Source organism: Coregonus lavaretus (assembly GCF_964263955.1).
Source record: "Coregonus lavaretus genome assembly, contig: HAP1_SCAFFOLD_739, whole genome shotgun sequence".
Taxonomy (NCBI): domain Eukaryota; kingdom Metazoa; phylum Chordata; class Actinopteri; order Salmoniformes; family Salmonidae; genus Coregonus; species Coregonus lavaretus.
The window spans coordinates 63,537-88,115 of NW_028163239.1; positions in this window are offsets into that span (position 1 = coordinate 63,537).

Here is a 24,579-nt window from a genome sequence, read left to right on the forward strand (position 1 = left end):
CGGACAGAGTGCGTAATTTCTGAGCACATTTATTTGTCCTGTTGTATCATTTGCCCCGGGCAAATCCTATTTCTCCCTAATGAATACACATCCTATAACATTTTTACGCGATGTCACGGGAAAAAAACGTATTTTATGATGGTTTATTGGCATTGAAAGAAAAATACATAAAACATGCAATACAGTATTCAAATGTGTTGGTTAATACATCTCTTCAAAGTTGAAGACAATAGGCAATTTAAAGGTGGCTATATGAAAGAAATTACAGAATCAATCAATACAATTTACACTATGCCTAGATATCAACAAAATAAAATAAAATAAAATTGTATTTGTCACATGCGCGGAATACAACAGGTGTAGACATTACAGTGAAATGCTTACTTACAAGCCCTTAACCAACAACGCAGTTTTAACAAAAAATAAGTGTTAAGTAAAAAATAATAATAAATAAAATAATGAAAGAGCAGCAGTAAAATAACAGGAGCAAGGCTAAATACAGGGGATACCTGTACTGAGTCAATGTGTTGGCACAGGTTAGTCGAGGTAATTGAGGTAATATGTACATTAAAGTGACTATGCATAGATAATAAACAGAGAGTAGCAGCAGCGTAAAAGAGGGGGTCAATGCAAATAGTTCAGGTAGCCATTTGATAAGCTGTTCAGGAGTCTTATGGCTAGGGGTAGAAGCTATTAAGAAGCCTTTTGGACCTAGACTTGGCACTCCGATACCGCTTTCCATGCGGTAGCAGAGAGAGCAGTCTATGACTAGGGTGGCTGAAGTCTTTGACAATTTTTAGGGCCTTCCTCTGACATCGCCTGGTATAAAGGTCCTGGATGGCAGGAAGCTTGGCCCCAGTGATGTACTGGGCCGTACGCACTACCCTCTGTAGAGCCTTGCGGTCGGAGGCCGAGCAGTTGCCATATCAGGCAGTGATGCAACAAGTCAGGATGCTCTCGATGGTGCAGCTGTAGAACAAATCTATTCAGTCTCCTGAGGGGGAATAGGCTTTGTTGTGCCCTCTTCACGACTGTCTTGGTGTGTTTGGACCATGATCGTTTCTTGGTGATGTGGACACTAAGGAACTTGAAGCTCTCAACCTGCTCCACTACAGCCCCGTCGATGAGAATGGGGGCGTGCTCTGTCCTCTTCTTTTTCCTGTAGTCCACAATCATCTCCTTTGTCTTGACCACTTTGTCTTGACCATACGGCCAGGTCTCTGACCTCCTCCCAATAGGCTGTCTCATCGTTGTCGGTGATCAGGCCTACCGCTGTTGTGTCATCTGCAAACTTAATGATGGTGTTGGAGTCATGCCTGGCCATGCAGACATGGGTGAACAGGGAGTACAGGAGGGGACTGTGCACGCACCCCTGAGGGGCCCCCGTGTTGAGGATCAGCATGGCAGATGTGTTGTTACTAGGGGTGTAACGATCCATCTACTACATCGATGTATCGATTTATATTTCTATGATCCAACTACGTCGATCTGTGCTCGGCGAGTTGGCCTTTTGGACAACATATATCGATCTAACATCGTTTTAAAATGTAATAAATCGATTGTATCGATGCTAGGAAATAACCCATTGGATTTAAGCACGTCAGATTTCATATGCAGGGGTGCACATAACTGGTACGCAGGTACGCAAGCGCGACAAAAATCAGGAATGCGTAATGCCACTTGTGTTACTACGCGCCTTTGCGTACTTGACCGATCTTCTCATCTAACCTTACACATGACAGGTTGCTTGTCAACTACTGTCAGGGATGTCCAAAAAGCAACAGACATTAAGCAGCTTCTTTGGCGTTTCGCCACCTACAAAGAAACGCCAACTGGAGCCAGAGCCGAAGAAAATACTTTTTTCGGAAAAGTGGCTCCAAGATGTGCAGTGGCTTGAAGCTAACGATGAGCGCACTGAAATGTGGTGCAAGATTTGCCACTCAAATCCACATCTAGCAGACAAAACAGGTGCATTTTATAAAGGCTCAAAGAATTTCAACCATCCTTTATTTGACAAACATGAAAAGAGCAAGGAGCACACGAATGTAGCGCAAGCCATTGCTAAACAAGCTAGCCGATAATAAATGTCCAGTTGCCCACTTGCCAGATGGCGAGACAAGCTGAATGAAGAACAGCGGCAAGCTCTGTTTAATATTTTTCTCCTCGCCTTCCATAAAGCTAAACACGCACGTCCCACGTCTTCCTATTCTGAGGATGTTCCTTTACTGAAGCGGCTAGAAGTAAATGTCGGAGGTGCATATCATTCACGTGAAGAGGGCACACGGATCATGCAGAGCATCGCTCACACCATCAGCGGGGAGTTACGAGCCAAGTTGCAGTCTGCTGAATTTTTGTGGGCTGCTTTTTGATGGATCTGAGGACATCACAAAAACTGAGCAGGAAATCGTTTACAGTGTGTCTGTGTCCAGCAACGGAGAGTTTACTTCGGACTTTATTGGACTGATTGAATTGGGTGCTGACCGAACCGCACAGGCCATAACAGACGGACTTGTGAGACTTTTCCAGGACACAGGCTTGGATGACTGGACAACAAAGTTGGTCGCTGTGTGCACAGACTGCTGCTGTCAACGTGGGTATCTACAACGGCGTTGTGCCAAAACTCCGGCAACTTGCTGCGGTTGGAGACTCCCTTGTGCACATTCTGTGCACCGCACACACACTGGAGAATTGCGCGAAATCAGCTGATCGCAACGTTCCTTACTGTGAGACATTTAATCGCTCTGTGGTCAAGCTGCTGCAGTTTTATTTACAAAAAGGTGGAGCAAAAAAAACTGCTGCACTGAATAAGCTATGTGAAGAAAATGGGATCTCCTTTGTGAAACTGGGTAAGTTTCATAATATCAGATGGTCTGCATGGAGGCATGAAACACTGTTAAAAATATCAAGACTATTGCCAGCCATTAAAATGCAACTGGTTACGAGTGATAACAGTGACTTGCAGCATATTTGCACAGAGCGTTTTCAGTGCTTTCTGTCAAACATGCTTGACATTTGCAACATTTTGAACACCACATCCATTAGGTTTCAGAAGGAAAAGCTGACCATTGGAGAATGTAAGGATGAACTCATGGTGGCCATTGTACAGTTCACACTTCTGCTTGATGGTGAAAGCCATAGGGCACACACTGTTTCCAATGCTGATGCTGACAGAGACAATACTCAGGGGGTTAATTGAAGAGTTTGAAATCAGATATGACTCCCTCAAGTCATGTGATCATTTCTTAGTATTTGATCCTTCAACATGGCCTCAGGAAATGCAAGACCTCCACAGTTTTGGAAACACAACAGTTTGCAGCATTCTCAAGAAATATGAGGCCACCTTGCAACTTGACAAAGATACCACTGTGACAGAATGGATGCGCTTAAAGCAGGCAGGAAAACGCCTGGGAGCCTCTTCTGTGTATGACTTGGTCCAAATAGTAAGTACAAGTACCCAGATGCTTATTCCAACATCAACAAGGTGGTTAAGCTGTCTCTTACACTGCCTTTAAGCAGTGCAGCTTGTGAGAGGGGATTCTCACATCTCAACATTATAAAAACCAAGTACAGATCTTGTCTGTCACATGCTCGTCTCTCAGCACTGATGCACATTCACCTGTCAAAGCAGACCACAGAGACATTTGACCCAAAGCCTGCTGTTGACCTGTGGATGGAGACAGCTAATCGGAGGCTCAACCAAGGACAGGGAGGTGCATCTGCAGCATCTTCATCATCTACCATGCAGGAAGCTGAAGCAGAGGACAGTGGTGGTGGCACTGAGGAGGACAGTGGTGGCAGCACTGAGGAGGACAGTGATGGCAGCACTGAGGAGGACAGTGGTGGTGGCACTGAGGAGGACAGTGGTGGCAGCACTGAGGAGGACAGTGATGGCAGCACTGAGGAGGACAGTGGTGGCAGCACTGAGGAGGACAGTGGTGGCGGCACTGAGGAGGACAGTGAAGAAGACTGCACTTATTAAGACCACGCTACATATATGGTGAGTACCAAACACCATCTGCTGGTACTCACCTGAGTAACTCACTGAAAAAGTTATGTGCACCCCTGTTTATATGGATGTTTTTTCTTAGCACTTTTAATGATAAAGGCTTTAAACATTACTCGATTCAGTCTGCCTGTCCGTGACGTCATCGCGCCAGCAGCAGCGCAAAGGCGCCAAGACAACAAAACATAGCATGGCGGACGACAGAGGAGAAGCCGACGAGCGAGAAATTATCAAGCCACCATTGCGGTCCTTACAAGAAACAGGAATCTAGGAAACTTCACCTGCACTGTCCAATATCCAGGTATTTATTTCAGTCACACTGGTTGAATTTTTGGCTAAAAGGTTACTGAATCGATTTCAAGTCACTGAATCGTTTCGGATTGTATCGTTCTAAATGAACCAATATCGTCCTTGAATCGTATCGACAACCACGAATCGTGATACAAATCGAATCGTTGTTAAAACGAATCGTTACACCCCTAGTTGTTACCTAACCTTACCACCTGGTGGTGGCCCGTCAGGAAGTCCAGGATCCAGTTGTAGAGAGAGGTGTTTAGTCCCAGGGTCCTTAGCTTAGTGATGAGCTTTGAGGGCATTATGGTGTTGAACGCTGAGCTGTAGTCAATGAATAGCATTCTCACGTAGGTGTTCCTTTTGTCCAGGTGGGAAAGGGCAGTGTGGAGTGCAATAGAGATTGCAACATCTGTGGATCTCTTGGGGTGGTATGCAAATTAGAGTAGGTCTAGGGTTTCTGGGATAATGGTGTTGATGTGAGCCATGACCAGCCATGACCTTCAGGCTCTGATCAGACCCTACACCCAAACGAGGGCACTACATTCATCCACCTCTGGCCTGCTAGACCCCCTACCTCGACGGAAGCACAGTTCCCGCTCAGCCCAGTCAAAGCTATTCGCTGCTCTGGCACCCCAATGGTGGAACAAGCTCCCCCACGACGCCAGGACAGCGGAGTCACTGACCACCTTCCGGAGACACTTGAAACCCTACCTCTTTAAGGAATACCTGTGATATGATGTTTTTATGGTATAATGATGTCATGCCACAGTGTTGTGAGGACAGAGGAAGAGTTAAGAGATGAGTGGTTTGGGGCCATGAAGTCTACATTCCATTATGTCAAGGTAGATTAGTGATGTTTAGGATAGCATGAGTGATGTTTAGTATACTGACTTGGGGTAAAAAGTGATGAACATCAAAGACAGGGAGTGCCCATGGAGACTTGTCAAATGTATGTGAAAGGAATGAGAACCAAAAGGCTATATAAGATAGAGGGTCTTCTTTGTCTAGTTAGTTCAACTGACGAAGGGCAAAGCCATGTCCGTTTGTTAGATGAACCCACAAGCTTGTGATTCAATAAATACTTGGTTTGAAATCTCCACAGAATGTCTAAGAATATCCTTGCATCCTTGATTCTTTGATACCTGAGAAACTCATCATAACAGATTGGCGTCTAAATGAACAGGATGCAGTTCACAGCTCAACTAACAGGTAAGCAGACTTTCATTTTTTGAATTCTGTCAAAATCTGCTTATCTGTGGTAAAGCTGAGCTGTAACGAACTGTAAAAAGCAATATTTTTAAATGGGGACGATGAGTGGTGTTGAATGATGTAAAGGGATGTAAGGAGAAATATTAAATTACACAATGACATGATGCTATGATTCAAAACAAGGTGTGTTTATAGTAATTAGCATAAATTGGTAAAGAGAGACTCTGATGTGTAGTATCATCATGGGAGTAAATTAGGTTATGAGACTCTGATGTGTAGCATCATCATGGGAGTAAATTAGGTTATGAGACTCTGATGTGTTGTATCATCATGGGAGTAAATTAGGTTATGAGACTCTGATGTGTTGTATCATCATAGAAGTAAAATAGATGAAGCTCTGATGTGATGTGTCATCATAGGAGTAAAATATATGAAGCTCTGATGTGTAGTATCATCATGGGAGTAAATTAGGTTATGAGACTCTGATGTGTTGTATCATCATAGAAGTAAAATAGATGAAGCTCTGATGTGATGTGTCATCATAGGAGTAAAATATATGAAGCTCTGATGTGTAGTATCATCATGGGAGTAAATTAGGTTATGAGACTCTGATGTGTTGTATCATCATAGAAGTAAAATAGATGAAGCTCTGATGTGTAGTATCATCATAGGAGTAAATTAGGTTATGAGACTCTGATGTGTAGTATCATCATAGGAGTAAATTAGGTTATGAGACTCTGATGTGTAGTATCATCATGGGAGTAAATTAGGTTATGAGACTCTGATGTGTAGTATCATCATAGGAGTAAAATATATGAAGCTCTGATGTGTTGTATCATCATAGGAGTAAATTAGGTTATGAGACTCTGATGTGTAGTATCATCATAGGAGTAAAATAGATGAACCTCTGATGTGTAGTATCATCATAGGAGTAAAATAGATTAAGCTCTGATGTGTTGTATCATCATGGAAGAATTCATGAAATAGAGAGATGTGTAGTATCATTATGAAAAGCGATAAACGTCTTTGGTAGACGAACGTAGAAAGATGCGAGGTTCGAGTCCTCAGGGATAAACGTCTTTGGTAGACGAACGTAGGGAGATGCGGGGGTCGAGTCCTCAACATGACGAGATTATAAAATTGAATCCTGGCTATAGGTTCGAGGCCTTTGATGTGAAAGATTCATCATAAAGTTCATAAAATAGTTTTGAGGCCTTTGATGTTGTCACGGTTTACTAAGCCAGAACCCAGAAGCAGACCAGGACAAGGTGAGTTGAAACGAAGGTGAGTATTTATTTAACAGATTCAAAAAAACGATGCAGAATAATCCAGGGGACAGAGCGGGCGGCGGAGATGAGTTGGTGGAGGTGCAGTGGCAGATCCAATAATGGCTCGGCAGCCGCCGACAACCAGGCAGGGGTTGGGTGAAGGTTCCGGGAGATTGACTGTAGATAGAAACAAAACGGAGGTAAGTACACGGCAAGACAACAAGGTGCAAAACAACAAAACTAACGCTAGAAACTCAAAGGCTGATACGCTGACAAACATACTGTTCATGGCTAACGATCCGGCAGGGAATGGATGTCAGGTCAGAGCTTATGAAGGGTGATGATCAGGACCAGGTGTGCAGATCGCTGATGAGATGCAGGTGCGGGTAATAGGGAGATCTCCCGCCTAGCAATGTCGCCCGGCAACCAGGCAGGGAGCGTTCAAGAACCTTCAGGAACAGGAGATTTAGAGCAGAAAAAATGGCAACATAGGCAGGAACCGACTCAGGACGCAGGGTTCATGACAGATGTGAAAGATTCATCATAAAGTTCATAAAATAGGTTCGAGGCCTTTGATGTGAAATATTCATCAAAAAGTTCATAAAATAGGTTTAAAGCCTTTGATGTGAAAGAATCATAATAAAGTTCATAAAATAGGTTTAAGGCCTTTGATGTGAAACAATCACCATAAAGTTCATAAAATAGGTTTAAGGCCTTTGATGTGAAAGATTCATCATAAAGTGTTAGTCGGGAAGAGGTTCAAGGCCTCAACCGTGTTATACAAGCCCTGTCACAATAAGTACTGTGGATGAATTACGCAAAAGGGCTAGGAGATGGAGCCAATGACAGGTAACATATTGAATCATAGCACCAAAAATGACATTTAAAGGCGAACTACATTTAAAAAAAAAACATTATCAGAAGTGGATTTGATGCAAGTATTTAAATTACTAACACTGAAAGTTACTAACATTGCATGGGTGATAAAGAATATCCTCAGAAGAGTATTTATAAGGGGTAAATAGAGCTTGATGTTATTGTAGAAAGTAGTGGAAGAGTCTGAGTTTTCTGGGACAGGAACGGCAGTGTCCTTGGAAATTACAGTCTGTTTTTTTTTGGTTCCGCTGAGAGAATGAAGGAGAGGCTGATTTGGGTTGAATGAGGATTGTTAAACTAACTGAAGGGATTATTTCATGTGAATATATAGAACTTTCTAACGTTCTATAAGGAGTTGTGACGATTTGGAAATGGTAATGACAAAATCATAATTAGAGTGCCATGTCTGTATTATATTTTTTCACTCAAACGTAGACATGCGTCGTGGGTGAAGAAAGTAATAAATATGGGTTTTCTAAGTTTATACCGTTGTTGGATCATGTGATAGTGGAATAAACTGACCATAAGTAATGTTGTTTCAGACGTAATGTATAATATTGTACAAAGCAAATAGAGGGTTCAATTGAAATAATTATCATGGTAGAGCTAACGTAGTACAGTGAGGGAACTTCATTTTGTATCAGAGGGTCAGATGAGAAATCATTGTAATGGCGCTATTGGTGGAAATCTATTTATCATTTCAAGGCATGGAGTATCAATCTGCATTTATGAGTGTACATTCCACTGCTGATGTGTTGATTGAATGGGTACGACGGAGTATTTGGTTTGGTGATGTTGAATGTATGATTTGAAGCGTGTGTGGTTTAAATAGCAGGACTCTTGTAGCTCGTTTGGTGGAGATTGGTGCTTGCAACGCCAGGGTTGTGTGTTCTATTCCCAAGGTGGGCTGGAATAAGTATAACAATGTAAGAGCTTACTAATTGTGGGTCGCTTGGGATACGAGCGTCTGCTAAATGACTAAAATGTAAAAATGTTAACGAGTATGGAGAGAAGAGTGCGTGATAGTACATTTTTTTGGCATTTGAATAAGGTTTTGATAGATTAAATGAGTGAGAATGGTGGAATATGTCTATAAATAAATTGGATCGTGATAAATGGATGATTTCAATATATGATGGTAAACTACAGCAAGTGTTTGGTGTTACTTGTAGCCTACTTAGAAAGGATAGTTGACTAGATCTCATTCATTCTGTAAATGGCGGAGTGATGGTTTCATTGTGTGGCTATGATTTTAGTTGATAAACTGAACCAAACATGATGTTACTATGGCAATTTAGGATGGTTAATGTTGTTAAGTTAGTTTTTAAACCCTATGATAGAGGTAAATGCAGAACGTTGTTTGAAAGTGTGTTTTATTAGGACTGGTAGTAAAAATGGAAGAATTTCAATTTTTGTCTGCGGGTATTAACCATTGGGGCTTGCTGAAACGTGAGAGCGCATAAATGGACATTATGGGTTACGTTAGGTGTACAAGGATTGCGTATTTTGTAGGAAGTCATAGGAGGTTGAATATTATCGGCAGGAAATGGCAAACTAGTTAGCGGTGAGAGCTAGTGCGGTTTTCATTGGGTGACGTCACTTGCTCTATGAACTGGAAGTAGTTGCTATGCAAAGGCCGCGGCTTTTGTGGAGCGACGGGTAACGGTGCTTCGAGGGTGACTGTTGTCGATGTGTGCAGAGGGTCCCTGATTCGAATCCAGTAAGGGATAGAAAGCTAATCTTTTACATTGATGCTATTGACGTGAATTACTGGTTTCATTGATAACATTATAGGAAAGATGTTGTCCTACCAATCCATGTCAGATAGGAAAACATAGTAATTAAAATTGCATATCGGTGAATGGATGTTTTATTGGTTTTGACTATAACTTTAAATTAATGTCTCATCTGTTGAGGTACCGTTATGAGGAAAATTAGCGGTAGAGTATGATAGATATTGTAGAGGGTTTAAAAAGTAAGTAATTTAATTGGTTGATGAGACAGGTTGACTTGATGTTGAATTGGATTGTTTAATAGAAGTATTTATTTCTATTTAGGAGAATGAGAATATGTTATTAAGTAGTATTGCTTTGTGGAGACGATTTACTAATGAAGAACATGTCTAGATAGTTGAATAAGGAACAATATTTGATAATTGATCATTTTATTATGACATTATATAGTTTGTTTAAAAAGCCGTGTGTTATGCAAATGGTTCATTACTTCAGATAACGATAATCTGTTTATGGTACGTTGAATGATGGGAGATAGTTGTTGTTGTTGGCATGATGGATTAAGTAGACATCTTTTTATGGGTTTTGGATTATGAAACAATAGGTTTATATTTTAATAACATCAATGCAACAGTTTGCAATGATTAAATTACTAAAAAGGGGTTATAGGTTTATAGTGGAAGGTGTACTTAACTTAATAAAACGTGTTATTATCTAGTGTCTTCTAAGTGGGAGTTTTTTTTCCTGGATTGATGGAAGTCTCCTATAATATTATGTTAGGGGTAAAGTCGGACACAACGTATAATTTTTTTTTTATCGATGCTGGGGATAAGATATCTAGTCTTACTTAAGAGGAGTACTGCTAAATGGCATATTATATATTATTATATTATTATATATATTATATATAATATTATATTATTATATTATATACATGATTGTATTGGATAATGTATGAAATTGGACATTTAGAGGGAAGTTAGGAACATTAAAAGGGGTAGCTGATATTTCCTATGTTGTTGATACAGTAAATGATAACGGTTTGTTTGATGTGGGATCACAAGGAGCAGACGAAGGGGTTCAATAATCATGCTGAGATTTAAAGAGGATATGATCTGAAGGGTGATCAATTCAACAGAATCATTGTAAACTCAGAGGAATTTTGAGTGGTTTTAATTTTGTGAAAGGTTTTATATAATATTTTTATTTGAGTAGTTATGAGGAGTGAGATTGATACAAATGATTATTGATGAGATAGGACTGTGGATGTATGTATCATGTTTTGTGTGTAATTACTATCTTTGGAATGTTGATTATATGTTAACAACATGTATACTTTCTATTCCAGGAGAAAGGGCATTTCTTTATCTCATTGGAATATTGCCCAGAGCTAGGGTGGAACTAGTTAGTAAAATTAAGTAGTCTTGTTTTTAGGTTGTAATAGGGAGCTACCAAATTAAATAAAGCCTGGCCATGTTTGTTTTATTTGTTTTCCAAATGGGTTTATCAAATAAACACACAACTCACCTAGGATGATGTTATAAAAGGTTGTTATTTTTATTTAAGGGGATTTCAACAGGTCAAAGGTGATACGTCTTAAAGGAGCACACACAATGACTTTTTATTTTTATTTTTGACTGAGTTTTGGGTATACATGATTTCTTATGAGAATAAATGTCATGAGGATTTTATGTACACTTGGGGTACATAACATTTATTAGATGTTTTGAATGTTGGTAATGATTAGTATACTATCAATTCGTTGAATGATTTCAATGACCTCTGAACTCTGTTCTGACTTGCTGGTGTGATCTGATCATCCACACTAGTAATCCGAGAAACAAGGGCTGAGAAATGTAAGATAGTTCATTTTACTGAGTTGAGGGTAATTTATTATAACTGATTGTGGTTTATAATTTGATTTTAATATATATGATTTGGGCTAGATAATAACAAGGGAGAGAGAGAGCTATCCTGAATGAGGGATAACTGTTGATAGTTATGTATACTAATCTTGGATTACTTTACGGGATAGAAGTAAATGGAGGTATTATCAAAGGTTGTCTTTTTAATTTCATTTTTTTAGGGTTTAATTAACAATGTTGGTGTTTTGTTTTCGAAAGCATGAATCACGTTGTGACTCATGTGTTCAAAAAAGGGGGTAGTATTGATGGTATGAGGATTTCTTGGTATATTTGCATATTGTATTAAGAATATGAGCAGTAGAAAGTCATGTGTTATGGGTTAGATTAAATGTTTTAAGGGAAAATGTATTTGTGGTATAAGGCAGAATTTAGAGGAGGCCTTTTCTATGACATTAGTGACTATAACAAGATGCAAGAATGTGAACTTCCTAATCTAAAAGGCTTATCAGGAAGGATAAGAAGAAAGGTTGAAGTAGCATGCTGTGTCTCAACTAACAATGTTATCCAGACTTTCTTTAGAAAAGGTGATGGCTTCTCTGACAGACCTACCGGGAGAATCTGGACATTTTTTGCAACTTGGAGACTATGTGGTGGTAAAGGATTAATGAAGTCATTGATGGACAACACCCAAGTGGGAAGGTTAGTAATAGGTGTTAATGGCTACCTTGATGGAGGGGCAAGTAAGAAAGAGAGATTCCTAGATCTATATGTAACATTGTAGGACTTTTCTAACACAAAGGAGGTATGGATAGAGGGGAGATTGAACAGGTATCATGTCAACCAATGATACAGAAGGCTACGATGAAATTGACGATTAGAGATGAGGATACTGTTGATGACAATTATCAGGTGATAGAGGACGACGTTTGAGGAATGACAATGATGAGATGTGGGTTATGGCTGAGTACCTGAGTGGAGGAACAGAGTTATATACCTCCAATAATTTCAAGATTTCATTCCATTCGGTTATATGTATTTAAAGGGTTTATATAATGGAAATTGGGATGTATATTAGGAATTGGTATTAGGAATAATTGTTAAAACATAATAATTTGTCATATGGTGAATGTTTATAGGGATTTATTGGTTTAGAAATGAAATTAATTAAACTGTTGTGTTTTTGTCTTCTAGTGAGGTAAATACAGATGGTATCTTAATGCATAATAAGGGATAATTTGGCATAGAATGGTGTGAACCTATAAATAAGTAAAAGTAAGAAGACTGAAGTTATTTCTATTTTTGATATATTCATTTGCATATATTGTAATATCCATGTAATTTACAAAGTGTCACGGATCTTTGTATTTGTGGGGATGATGTCATGATGGTCACAATTTATTTCTATGTATGTTTTTTTTGATTGCATGTCTCAGAAATAGGGGTTATATCGCATAATGACTGAGAATTTATCCTTGATTCTTTGATACCTGAGAAACTCATCATAACAACCTGGAATAGTATAAAAGTAATCCTGGCCTTTGGAACAGCCTGCCGGAGGATCTGAGGGCCTCAGAAACTGTAGACAGTTTGAAGAGCTTAAGACATACCTTTTTAGCCATGCTTCTGCTTAGTCATACTATCTATTGTATATATCTTATTTCTTTTCATTTCTTTTAATGCATTAGTCTCTCATGTCCACTGTTATTGTTTTACTATTTTAATTTGTCTAATTTATAAAACCTATTTGTGTCTTTCTAACCTTTTATTTTATTTGCTAAGCACTTTGAAATGCATAATCTGTAAGAAATGTGCTCTGAAAATAAAGTTTGATTTGGTTTTGATCAGGAACATATCCCACAGTAGAGCCATTCAACCAAAAACTTACATTAATATGCAAAGTGTCTCAAATGATTTCGTACATATTTACTAGTGTGTAATGCAGTAATACTGTGATTAATAAGTACTTAATAAGTACTTCTCAAACAGCTTAATAGTCTGGATAATTAATTAATAAAAATGTTATTTCAAGCATTATGAATTTCAAGTTATATGAAAAACACTAATGAAACCAGTTTTTTTGTTGGGGTTCAGATCCCCTTTATTTTTATTATTAAAAATAGGCAGTTCAAAGGAAAGGTGGAGATGGTGGAGAAATTCAGATGCAGAGTGTGGCCCAGAGTTGTGTGTGTGTGTGTTTGTGCTTGAGTCACTCCTCTTTGGGGAGGCTCATGGTGCATGTGAAGAACTTCCACACACGTCGGAAGAATCGCAGAACGCCATTTTTCTTCCGCTTCTTTGTTTCGCTGGACACCTTTGCCACTGAGTTTAACGCCTCGGTCACTCCGCTGCTCACCTCAGGACAGCTCTCAGTAGATAGCTGCATCACCTTGCTGAGGCCATTTCCAGTGTTCAGAAGGTTTTCAGCAGCCGCTGTCTTCTTTTTGTCACTGGACACCTCTTCCACTGCGTTTGGTGCCTCAGGCACCTCACTGAACACCTCAGGAAGGCTCTCGGTGGATCTGAAATAGGACTAAACAGACAATGCAGCGTAATGAAAGAGCAAGAACAACACATCTGTCATTTTTTCAAAAAACATACCACAGACCTCCAAAGTCTAAGATTATAGTAGCTAATTTATAATATTGTCCAGATTGAGACAACCCTGATACACCCAACTTTCAAAGATGCTTGACCTTTCATTTACAAAACAGGCTTCTTGTTCATTACCTTTGGGAGTTTTGCAATCATATTAGTGAAGTCTCGGTGCAGCTGATCTTCCCAGCCCTCCTTCAGCCACCCTTTGGGGTTCACCACCTTGCTAAGGACATTTTCAGTTTCCAGAAGGTTTTCAGCAGCCGCTGTCTTCTTTTTGTCACTGGACACTTCTTCCACTGCGTTTGGTGCCTCAGGCACCTCACTGAACACCTCAGGACCTCCATTGAACACTTCAGGCACTCCACTGCACATGTCAGGCACTCCACTGCATACCTCGGGACCTCCACTGAACACCTCAGGACCTCTGCTGCTCACCTCAGGACCTCTGCACCTCACCTCAGGACCTCCGCTTCTCACCTCAGGCACGCTTCTGCACACTTCAGGACCTCTTCTGCACACCTCAGGACCTCTGCTGCACACCTCAGGCACTCTGCTACACACCTCAGGACCTCTGCCACACATCTCAGGAAGGCTCTCAGTGGATTCGAAATAGGACTAAATAGACAATGCAGAGCAATGAAAGAGTAAGAACAAAACAATATCTGTCCTTTTTCACAAAACATACCACAGACATCTAAAGTCAAAATGTATAGAAGCTCATTTGTAATATTGTCCAGTTTGAGACAACTCTGATACACCCAACTTGGAAAGACACTTACGAAACAGGCTTCTTGTTCCTTACCTTTGGTAGTTCCGCAATCATATCATAGAATTTTCGGGTTAACTTCAAACGCTCCTCTTTCAGAAGCTGGATGTCTCCGTCGGTAGCAGTGTCCACGATGACATTTGGTATCCTTAATTCATCCTGAACTCTCTGGCCACTGAGCAGGATAACTCTCTCTGTTTCCTGTAATTCCAGGCCCCTCTTTGCATCCCAAGTCTATGTAACAACATTTACATTTACATTTTACATTTACGTCATTTAGCAGACGCTCTTATCCAGAGCGACTTACAGGAGCAATTAGGGTTAAGTGCCTTGCTTAAGGGCACATCGACAGATTTTTCACCTAGTCGGCTCGGGGATTAGAACCAGCGACCCTTCGGTTACTGGCACAACGCTCTTACCCACTAAGCTACCTGCCGCCCCATAATATGTCATTAAAAGACTGTTGATGTACCAGGTGAGACTGGACACTGGTCCATCATTGAAATGATGGGGAAAATTATGAATTTGAACTGATAGCTATTGTTTTTCTCTGGGTACAAAAATGAGCTTGCTGATATTTGAAGTGCTTTACAGTGGGTGTACTGTTTGCTCTACATAGTCCTCACCAATTCAGCTACAGAGACCTTCCTCCATCTCTTCCATGTCTCTGCCTCACGCCTTCATGTGAATATGGAAATGTATCAGACTGTGTCTGTCTACACTATCTATCAAACTATTGCTATCATCTAATATATTTTGATACATTCAGGTTATTATTTGGCCTTGTGTACTGATGTGATAAACTCAAGTTACCTAAATGAAATATAAAGTTTCGTACTTCGTATTTGAAAATAGTCTGAGAACACTGCACTTACTCCAGGAAGACTATTTTCCCTGCCAGGAGCCAGGCCTTCAGTGGTCTCAGAGGGAGGTCCAGTGGGAGCCTTCCCTGGGCTTTCAGCATACAGAATTGCCTCTTGAGCATTTTCTGCAATAGAGTCTTCAATTAGTGACTTAACCAGTTAGAATGTGGCAATCAGAGAGTGATATAAATTGGTTCATGGCAAAAACTTACTGCTCCTACATGGAGAGTGATGAGGCCTTATTGATTATTAATTGTTGTTGGCCAAAACCCTGCAGAAAGAGCGAGGGTTACTGAGCACAGTACCCAACACCAGATGTCTACAGCAGTACATCTATCTTTTATTAATTCATGCTGGAAAAAGTTATCTAAATGGGAAGAATATACATTATACCTTACATAGAACAAGACCATGCAATATAAACAATGAAAATGCAGATGAGATTAATGAGATCTTAATTATGATGAGGAAGCAAGTCATCTTAGATTGTCGATAAATTGGTTGTATATCTAATAGATTCGATATGATCCAAGTAACGTTATTTTTCTCAAATGTCGAAAGCGTGCAATATCGGTCATTCTCATTATGGGAAGACCTACTTACCTTACTGAGAACAATAAAAAATATTGATTGACTTGAATGAAGAATGCGCGTTTGCAATAGATATACTGTAGGTTGGTTGTGATTGTGAATAACTTAACCTCTGAGTGATACACACAGAATTAGGAATTAGAATGTATGTTATTGGGCATTGTGACGCGTATAGAATTATAAACTAGATTCGATTTCTATGGTGACGAGTTCCTTACTGCGGACAGAGTGCGTAATTTCTGAGCACATTTATTTGTCCTGTTGTATCATTTGCCCCGGGCAAATCCTATTTCTCCCTAATGAATACAGATCCTATAACATTTTTACGCGATGTCACGGGAAAAAAACTTATTTTATGATGGTTTATTGGCATTGAAAGAAAAATACATAAAACATGCAATACAGTATTCAAATGTGTTGGTTAATACATCTCTTCAAAGTTGAAGACAATAGGCAATTTAAAGGTGGCTATATGAAAGAAATTACAGAATCAATCAATACAATTTACACTATGCCTAGATATCAACAAAATAAAATAAAATAAAATTGTATTTGTCACATGCGCGGAATACAACAGGTGTAGACATTACAGTGAAATGCTTACTTACAAGCCCTTAACCAACAACGCAGTTTTAACAAAAAATAAGTGTTAAGTAAAAAATAATAATAAATAAAATAATGAAAGAGCAGCAGTAAAATAACAGGAGCGAGGCTAAATACAGGGGATACCTGTACAGAGTCAATGTGTTGGCACAGGTTAGTCGAGGTAATTGAGGTAATATGTACATTAAAGTGACTATGCATAGATAATAAACAGAGAGTAGCAGCAGCGTAAAAGAGGGGGACAATGCAAATAGTTCAGGTAGCCATTTGATTAGCTGTTCAGGAGTCTTATGGCTAGGGGTAGAAGCTATTAAGAAGCCTTTTGGACCTAGACTTGGCACTCCGGTACCGCTTGCCATGCGGTAGCAGAGAGAGCAGTCTATGACTAGGGTGGCTGAAGTCTTTGACAATTTTTAGGGCCTTCCTCTGACATCGCCTGGTATAAAGGTCCTGGATGGCAGGAAGCTTGGCCCCAGTGATGTACTGGGCCGTAGGCACTACCCTCTGTAGTGCCTTGCGGTCGGAGGCCGAGCAGTTGCCATATCAGGCAGTGATGCAACCAGTCAGGATGCTCTCGATGGTGCAGCTGTAGAACAAATCTATTCAGTCTCCTGAGGGGGAATAGGCTTTGTTGTGCCCTCTTCACGACTGTCTTGGTGTGTTTGGACCATGATCGTTTCTTGGTGATGTGGACACTAAGGAACTTGAAGCTCTCAACCTGCTCCACTACAGCCCCGTCGATGAGAATGGGGGCGTGCTCTGTCCTCTTCTTTTTCCTGTAGTCCACAATCATCTCCTTTGTCTTGACCACTTTGTCTTGACCATACGGCCAGGTCTCTGACCTCCTCCCAATAGGCTGTCTCATCGTTGTCGGTGATCAGGCCTACCGCTGTTGTGTCGTCTGCAAACTTAATGATGGTGTTGGAGTCATGCCTGGCCATGCAGTCATGGGTGAACAGGGAGTACAGGAGGGGACTGTGCACGCACCCCTGAGGGGCCCCCGTGTTGAGGATCAGCATGGCAGATGTGTTGTTACTAGGGGTGTAACGATCCATCTACTACATCGATGTATCGATTTATATTTCTATGATCCAACTACATCGATCTGTGCTCGGCGAGTTGGCCTTTTGGACAACATATATCGATCTAACATCGTTTTAAAATGTAATAAATCGATTGTATCGATGCTAGGAAATAACCCATTGGATTTAAGCACGTCAGATTTCATATGCAGGGGTGCACATAACTGGTACGCAGGTACGCAAGCGCGACAAAAATTAGGAATGCGTAATGCCAATTGTGTTACTACGCGCCTTTGCGTACTTGACCGATCTTCTCATCTAACCTTACACATGACATGTTGCTTGTCAACTACTGTCAGGGATGTCCAAAAAGCAACAGACATTAAGCAGCTTCTTTGGCGTTTCGCCACCTACAAAGAAACGCCAACTGGAGCCAGAGCCGAAGAAAATACTTTTTTCGGAAAAGTGGCTCCAAGATGTGCAGTGGCTTGAAGCTAACGATGAGCGCACTGAAATGTGGTGCAAGATTTGCCACTCAAATCCACATCTAGCAGACAAAACAGGTGCATTTTATAAAGGCTCAAAGAATTTCAACCATCCTTTATTTGACAAACATGAAAAGAGCAAGGAGCACACGAATGTAGCGCAAGCCATTGCTAAACAAGCTAGCCGAGAATAAATGTCCAGTTGCCCACTTGCCAGATGGCGAGACAAGCTGAATGAAGAACAGCGGCAAGCTCTGTTTAATATTTTTCTCCTCGCCTTCCATAAAGCTAAACACGCACGTCCCATGTCTTCCTATTCTGAGGATGTTCCTTTACTGAAGCGGCTAGAAGTAAATGTCGGAGGTGCATATCATTCACGTGAAGAGGGCACACGGATCATGCAGAGCATCGCTCACACCATCAGCGGGGAGTTACGAGCCAAGTTGCAGTCTGCTGAATTTTTGTGGGCTGCTTTTTGATGGATCTGAGGACATCACAAAAACTGAGCAGGAAATCGTTTACAGTGTGTCTGTGTCCAGCAACGGAGAGTTTACTTCGGACTTTATTGGACTGATTGAATTGGGTGCTGACCGAACCGCACAGGCCATAACAGACGGACTTGTGAGACTTTTCCAGGACACAGGCTTGGATGACTGGACAACAAAGTTGGTCGCTGTGTGCACAGACTGCTGCTGTCAACGTGGGTATCTACAACGGCGTTGTGCCAAAACTCCGGCAACTTGCTGCGGTTGGAGACTCCCTTGTGCACATTCTGTGCACCGCACACACACTGGAGAATTGCGCGAAATCAGCTGATCGCAACGTTCCTTACTGTGAGACATTTAATCGCTCTGTGGTCAAGCTGCTGCAGTTTTATTTACAAAAAGGTGGAGCAAAAAAAACTGCTGCACTGAATAAGCTATGTGAAGAAAATGGGATCTCCTTTGTGAAACTGGGTAAGTTTCATAATATCAGATGGTCTGCATGGAGGCATGAAACACTGTTAAAAATATCAAGACTATTGCCAGCCATTAAAATGCAACTGGTTACGAGTGATAACAGTGACTTGCAGCATATCTGCACAGAGCGTTTTCAGTGCTTTCTGTCAAACATGCTTGACATTTGCAACATTTTGAACACCACATCCATTAGGTTTCAGAAGGAAAAGCTGACCATTGGAGAATGTAAGGATGAACTCATGGTGGCCATTGGACAGTTCACACTTCTGCTTGATGGTGAAAGCCATAGGGCACACACTGTTTCCAATGCTGATGCTGACAGAGACAATACTCAGGGGGTTAATTGAAGAGTTTGAAATCAGATATGACTCCCTCAAGTCATGTGATCATTTCTTAGTATTTGATCCTTCAACATGGCCTCAGGAAATGCAAGACCTCCACAGTTTTGGAAACACAACAGTTTGCAGCATTCTCAAGAAATATGAGGCCACCTTGCAACTTGACAAAGATACCACTGTGACAGAATGGATGCGCTTAAAGCAGGCAGGAAAACGCCTGGGAGCCTCTTCTGTGTATGACTTGGTCCAAATAGTAAGTACAAGTAACCCAGATGCTTATTCCAACATCAACAAGGTGGTTAAGCTGTCTCTTACACTGCCTTTAAGCAGTGCAGCTTGTGAGAGGGGATTCTCACATCTCAACATTATAAAAACCAAGTACAGATCTTGTCTGTCACATGCTCGTCTCTCAGCACTGATGCACATTCACCTGTCAAAGCAGACCACAGAGACATTTGACCCAAAGCCTGCTGTTGACCTGTGGATGGAGACAGCTAATCGGAGGCTCAACCAAGGACAGGGAGATGCATCTGCAGCATCTTCATCATCTACCATGCAGGAAGCTGAAGCAGAGGACAGTGGTGGTGGCACTGAGGAGGACAGTGGTGGCAGCACTGAGGAGGACAGTGGTGGTGGCACTGAGGAGGACAGTGGTGGCAGCACTGAGGAGGACAGTGATGGCAGCACTGAGGAGGACAGTGGTGGTGGCACTGAGGAGGACAGTGGTGGCAGCACTGAGGAGGACAGTGATGGCAGCACTGAGGAGGACAGTGGTGGCGGCACTGAGGAGGACAGTGAAGAAGACTGCACTTATTAAGACCACGCTACATATATGGTGAGTACCAAACACCATCTGCTGGTACTCACCTGAGTAACTCACTGAAAAAGTTATGTGCACCCCTGTTTATATGGATGTTTTTTCTTAGCACTTTTAATGATAAAGGCTTTAAACATTACTCGATTCAGTCTGCCTGTCCGTGACGTCATCGCGCCAGCAGCAGCGCAAAGGCGCCAAGACAACAAAACATAGCATGGCGGACGACAGAGGAGAAGCCGACGAGCGAGAAATTATCAAGCCACCATTGCGGTCCTTACAAGAAACAGGAATCTAGGAAACTTCACCTGCACTGTCCAATATCCAGGTATTTATTTCAGTCACACTGGTTGAATTTTTGGCTAAAAGGTTACTGAATCGATTTCAAGTCACTGAATCGTTTCGGATTGTATCGTTCTAAATGAACCAATATCGTCCTTGAATCGTATCGACAACCACGAATCGTGATACAAATCGAATCGTTGTTAAAACGAATCGTTACACCCCTAGTTGTTACCTAACCTTACCACCTGGTGGTGGCCCGTCAGGAAGTCCAGGATCCAGTTGTAGAGAGGTAAGGACCCTGGGAGGTGTTTAGTCCCAGGGTCCTTAGCTTAGTGATGAGCTTTGAGGGCACTATGGTGTTGAACGCTGAGCTGTAGTCAATGAATAGCATTCTCACGTAGGTGTTCCTTTTGTCCAGGTGGGAAAGGGCAGTGTGGAGTGCAATAGAGATTGCAACATCTGTGGATCTCTTGGGGTGGTATGCAAATTAGAGTAGGTCTAGGGTTTCTGGGATAATGGTGTTGATGTGAGCCATGACCAGCCATGACCTTCAGGCTCTGATCAGACCCTACACCCAAACGAGGGCACTACATTCATCCACCTCTGGCCTGCTAGCCCCCCTACCTCTACGGAAGCACAGTTCCCGCTCAGCCCAGTCAAAGCTATTCGCTGCTCTGGCACCCCAATGGTGGAAGAAGCTCCCCCACGACGCCAGGACAGCGGAGTCACTGACCACCTTCCGGAGACACTTGAAACCCTACCTCTTTAAGGAATACCTGTGATATGATGTTTTTATGGTATAATGATGTCATGCCATAGTGTTGTGAGGACAGAGGAAGAGTTAAGAGATGAGTGGTTTGGGGCCATGAAGTCTACATTCCATTATGTCAAGGTAGATTAGTGATGTTTAGGATAGCATGAGTGATGTTTAGTATACTGACTTGGGGTAAAAAGTGATGAACATCAAAGACAGGGAGTGCCCATGGAGACTTGTCAAATGTATGTGAAAGGAATGAGAACCAAAAGGCTATATAAGATAGAGGGTCTTCTTTGTCTAGTTAGTTCAACTGACGAAGGGCAAAGCCATGTCCGTTTGTTAGATGAACCCACGAGCTCGTGATTCAATAAATACTTGGTATGAAATCTCCACAGAATGTCTAAGAATATCCTTGCATCCTTGATTCTTTGATACCTGAGAAACTCATCATAACAGATTGGCGTCTAAACGAACAGGATGCAGTTCACAGCTCAACTAACAGGTAAGCAGACTTTCATTTTTTGAATTCTGTCCAAATCTGCTTATCTGTGGTAAAGCTGAGCTGTAACGAACTGTAAAAAGCAATATTTTTAAATGGGGACGATGAGTGGTGTTGAATGATGTAAAGGGATGTAAGGAGAAATATTAAATTACACAATGACATGATGCTATGATTCAAAACAAGGTGTGTTAACAGTAATTAGCATAAATTGGTAAAGAGAGACTCTGATGTGTAGTATCATCATAGGAGTAAATTAGGTTATGAGACTCTGATGTGTAGTATCATCATGGGAGTAAATTAGGTTATGAGACTGTGATGTGTAGCATCATCATGGGAGTAAATTAGGTTATGAGACTCTGATATGTAGTATCATCATGGGAGTAAATTAGGTTATGAGACTCTGATGTGTAGTATCATCATGGGAGTAAATTAGGTTATGAGACTCTGATGTGTAGTATCATCATGGGAGTAAATTAGGTTATGAGACTGTGATGTGTAGCATCATCATGGGAGTAAATTAGGTTATGAGACTGTGATGTGTAGTATCATCATGGGAGTAAAATAGATGAAGCTCTGATGTGATGTGTCATCATAGGGGTAAAATAGATGAACCTCTGATGTGTTGTATCATCATAGGAGTAAAATAGATGAACCTCTGATGTGTAGTATCATCATAGGAGTAAAATAGATGAAGCTCTGATGTGTTGTATCATCATAGGAGTAAAATAGATGAAGCTCTGATGTGTTGTATCATCATGGAAGAATTCATGAAATAGAGAGATGTGTAGTATCATTATGAAAAGCGATAAACGTCTTTGGTAGACGAACGTAGAAAGATGCGAGGTTCGAGTCCTCAGGGATAAACGTCTTTGGTAGACGAACGTAGGAAGATGCGGGGATCGAGTCCTCAACATGACGAGATTATAAAATAGAATCCTTGCTATAGGTTCGAGGCCTTTGATGTGAAAGATTCATCATAAAGTTCATAAAATAGTTTTGAGGCCTTTGATGTTGTCACGGTTTACTAAGCCAGAACCCAGAAGCAGACCAGGACAAGGTGAGTTGAAACGAAGGTGAGTATTTATTTAACAGATTCAAAAAAACGATGCAGAATAATCCAGGGGACAGAGCGGGCGGCGGAGATGAGTTGGTGGAGGTGCAGTGGCAGATCCAATAATGGCTCGGCAGCCGCCGACAACCAGGCAGGGGTTGGGTGAAGGTTCCGGGAGATTGACTGTAGATAGAAACAAAACGGAGGTAAGTACACGGCAAGACAACAAGGTGCAAAACAACAAAACTAACGCTAGAAACTCAAAGGCTGATACGCTGACAAACATACTGTTCATGGCTAACGATCCGGCAGGGAATGGATGTCAGGTCAGAGCTTATGAAGGGTGATGATCAGGACCAGGTGTGCAGATCGCTGATGAGATGCAGGTGCGGGTAATAGGGAGATGTCCCGCCTAGCAACGTCGCCCGGCAACCAGGCAGGGAGCGTTCAAGAACCTTCAGGAACAGGAGATTTAGAGCAGAAAAAATGGCAACATAGGCAGGAACCGACTCAGGACGCAGGGTTCATGACAGATGTGAAAGATTCATCATAAAGTTCATAAAATAGGTTCGAGGCCTTTGATGTGAAATATTCATCAAAAAGTTCATAAAATAGGTTTAAAGCCTTTGATGTGAAAGAATCATAATAAAGTTCATAAAATAGGTTTAAGGCCTTTGATGTGAAACAATCACCATAAAGTTCATAAAATAGGTTTAAGGCCTTTGATGTGAAAGATTCATCATAAAGTGTTAGTCGGGAAGAGGTTCAAGGCCTCAACCGTGTTATACAAGCCCTGTCACAATAAGTACTGTGGATGAATTACGCAAAAGGGCTAGGAGATGGAGCCAATGACAGGTAACATATTGAATCATAGCACCAAAAATGACATTTAAAGGCGAACTACATTTAAAAAAAAAACATTACCAGAAGTGGATTTGATGCAAGTATTTAAATTACTAACACTGAAAGTTACTAACATTGCATGGGTGATAAAGAATATCCTCAGAAGAGTATTTATAAGGGGTAAATAGAGCTTGATGTTATTGTAGAAAGTAGTGGAAGAGTCTGAGTTTTCTGGGACAGGAACGGCAGTGTCCTTGGAAATTACAGTCTGTTTTTTTTTGGTTCTGCTGAGAGAATGAAGGAGAGGCTGATTTGGGTTGAATGAGGATTGTTAAACTAACTGAAGGGATTATTTCATGTGAATATATAGAACTTTCTAACGTTCTATAAGGAGTTGTGACGATTTGGAAATGGTCATGACAAAATCATAATTAGAGTGCCATGTCTGTATTATATTTTTTCACTCAAACGTAGACATGCGTCGTGGGTGAAGAAAGTAATAAATATGGGTTTTCTAAGTTTATACCGTTGTTGGATCATGTGATAGTGGAATAAACTGACCATAAGTAATGTTGTTTCAGACGTAATGTATAATATTGTACAAAGCAAATAGAGGGTTCAATTGAAATAATTATCATGGTAGAGCTAACGTAGTACAGTGAGGGAACTTCATTTTGTATCAGAGGGTCAGATGAGAAATCATTGTAATGGCGCTATTGGTGGAAATCTATTTATCATTTCAAGGCATGGAGTATCAATCTGCATTTATGAGTGTACATTCCACTGCTGATGTGTTGATTGAATGGGTCCGACGGAGTATTTGGTTTGGTGATGTTGAATGTATGATTTGAAGCGTG